Here is a 3,508-nt window from a genome sequence, read left to right on the forward strand (position 1 = left end):
TCGGTACACCGCCGGAGGCATTCATATAGAGTCATACTTTGTTCTAGTATCGAGTTGCAATCATTGAGTTGAAAATAAATAGAAGTGTGATGATCATCATTTTCTAGAGCATTGTCCCATGTGAGGTTATAAAAAAAGAGGCCAAAGAAGCCCAAATAAAAAAAGAGGCCAAACAAGCCCACCAAATAAAAAAGAGAGAAAAAGAGAGAAGGGACAATGCTACTATCCTTTGCCACACTTGTGCTTCAAAGTAGCACCATAATCTTCATGATAGAGAGTCTCTTGTTTTTGTCACTTTCCTATACTAGTGGGAATTTTTCATTATATAACTTGGCTTGTATATTCCAACAATGGGCCTCCTCAAGTGCCCTAGGTCTTCGTGAGCAAGCAAGTTGGATGCACACCCACTTAGTTTCTTTTGTTGAGCTTTCATACATTTATAGCTCTAGTGCATCCGTTGCATCGCAATCCCTACTCCTTGCATTAACATCAATCGATGGGCATCTCCATAGCCTATTGATTAGCCTCGTTGACGTGAGACCTTCTCCATTTTTGTCTTCTCCACATAATCCCCATCATCATATTCTATTCCACCCATAGTGCTATGTCCATGACTCACGCTCATATATTGCGTGAAAGTTTATAAGTTTGAGATTTCTAAAGTATGAAACAATTGTTTGGCTTTTCATCGGGGTTCTGCATGACGAGAGCATCCTTGTGTGACGAAAATTGAGCATGACTAAACTATATGATTTTGTAGGGATGAACTTTCTTTGGCCATGTTATTTTGAGAGGACATAATTGCTTAGTTAGTATGCTTGAAGTATTATTATTTTTATGTCAATATGAACTTTTGTCTTGAATCTTTCGGATCTGAATATTCATACCACAATTAAGAAGAATTACAATGAAATTATGCCAAGTAGCACTCCGCATCAAAAATTCTGTTTTTATCATTTACCTACTCGAGGACGAGCAGTAATTAAGCTTGGGGATGCCTGATACATTTCCAACGTATCTATAATTTTTGATTGCTCCATGCTATATTATCTACTGTTTTGGACCATATTGGGCTTTATTTTCTATTTTTATATTACTTTTGGGACTAACCTATTAACCGGAGGCCCAGCCCAGAATTGCTGTTTTTTTGCCTATTTCAGTGTTTCGAAGAAACAGAATATCAAACGGAGTCCAAATGGAATGAAACCTTCGGGAACGTGATTTTCTCACCGAATATGATCCAGGAGACTTGGACCCCACGTTAAGAAAGAAGGGAGGCGGCCACGAGGGTGGGGGGCGCGCCCACCCCCCTAGGGCGCGCCCCCTGCCTCGTGGGCCCCCCGAAGCTCCACCGACGTACTCCTTCCTCCTATATATACCTACGTACCCTCAAACGATCAGATACGGAGCCAAAAACCTAATTCCACCACCGCAACCTTCTGTACCCACGAGATCCCATCTTGGGCCTATTCCGAAGCTCCGCCGGAGGGGGCATCCACCACGGAGGGCTTCTACATCATCATAGCCCCTCCGATGAAGTGTGAGCAGTTTACCTCAGACCTTTGGGTCCATAGTTAGTAGATAGATGGCTTCTTCTCTCTTTTTGGATCTCAATACAATGTTCTCCCCCTCTCTCGTGGAGATCTATTCGATGTAATCCTATTTTTGCGGTGTGTTTGTTGAGACCGATGAATTGTGGGTTTATGATCAAGATTATCTACGAACAATATTTGAATCTTCTCTGAATTCTTTTATGTGTGATTGGTTATCTTTGCAAGTCTCTTCGAATTATCAGTTTGGTTTGGCCTACTAGATTGGTTTTTCTTGCAATGGGAGAAGTGCTTAGCTTTGGGTTCAATCTTGCGGTGTCCTTTCCCAGTGACAGTAGGGGCAGCAAGGCACGTATTGGATTGTTGCCACCGAGGATAACAAGATGGGGTTTTTATCATATTGCATGAATTTATCCCTCTACATCATGTCATCTTGCTTAAGGCATTACTTGAAAGTGCGTTATATCGACTAGAGGGGGGGTGAATAGGCGATTTTTATGAATTCTTCACTGAGGAATTTGCTAGTGATGAAATTCCTTAGCGAAGAACTACTTGCAGCGGAATAAGTACTCAAAAGTAAACAAAACAGAAGACAAGCATAGTCATCATGATGAAATGAAGACAAGCACAGAGTACAGAAAGCATAAACACAGGATAACACAGGATGAAGACAAACAGACTGAAGAAATTAAACTGAGGAAATTGAGAAAGTCTTCAGTCAAAGTCTTCAAACACAGATATGACAAGTAAACAACACAATACTGAGGAAATGAAAGAGTTGAGGAAATAGAACCAGTTGGCTTGGTGAAGACAATGATTTGGTAGACGAGTTCCAACTGATGTCTCAGTTGTACATCTGGTTGGAGCGGCTAGGTATTTAAACCTGAGGACACATAGTCCCAGACACACAGTCCTCACCGTATTATCCTTGAACTAAGGTAACACAGACCTCATCCAATCACTCATGGTAAGTCTTCAGGTGACTTCCGAACCTTCACAAACTCGGTCACTCGACGATCCACAATTCCTCTTGGATGCTCTAGACCATGACGCCTAACCGTCTGGAAGAAGCATAGTCTTCAAAGGCAACAAGTGTCGGATCCACGCAGGATCAATCTCTTCAGTGATGCTCAATCACTTTGGGTTTGTAGGTATTTGGGTTTGGGTTTTGGATTTTCCTCACTTGATGATTTTCGCTGAAAGTCCTCGGAGGATGGGATACTCTCAAATGACAAGTGTCAGTTTCTCGCGGAGCAGCCAACCAGCTAGTGGTTGTAGGGGGCGGCTATTTATAGCCTAGGGAGCAGCCCGACATGATAAGAAATAAATGCCCTTCAATGATATGACCATTAGGTGGATAAGATATTTTGGGACAACTGGCGCATAGTACAGCAACGGTCGGAAATTTGAGGTTCAAATTCCTCAGGGCTATCATGTTCCTCACTGTGTAGGCAATCCGCACTGGCGAATTCCTAACTCCTCAGTCAGAACAAATTCCTCAGAGACCAGAAGAACTTCGTCTGTGTCACTAAAGAATATGACTGAACTGTATGAGATTTCCAATGGCTTCACTCGAAGGGATTGGTAGGTGTAGGATTTTGAGTTGAGCATCACATGGAACATTTTCCTTAGTATTTCCTCGACCCCCTTTAACAGTACGGTGTTTCCTATGACTCAAGAAAGAGAAAATGAAAATACGAAAACAAAAGTCTTCACGCTTCATGTTCCTCGAATGAATACCAAGTCTTCAAGGTCACACCAATTTCTTCACTTTCAAAGTCTTCAGAATACCAAAGTCTTCAGTCGAAGAACTTCATCGTTAGGGGTCGACTTTCTCTGTAAATATCAAACTCCTCATGGTCTTATAGACCTGTGTACAATCATAAACACATTAGATCCTTAACCTATAAGTCTTCAATACACCAAAATCACTAAGGGGCACTAGATGCACTTACAAT

This window comes from Triticum urartu, chromosome 7A (assembly GCF_056163025.1).
Source record: "Triticum urartu cultivar PI428250 chromosome 7A, HENAU_Tu73, whole genome shotgun sequence".
Classification (NCBI taxonomy): Eukaryota; Viridiplantae; Streptophyta; class Magnoliopsida; order Poales; family Poaceae; genus Triticum; species Triticum urartu.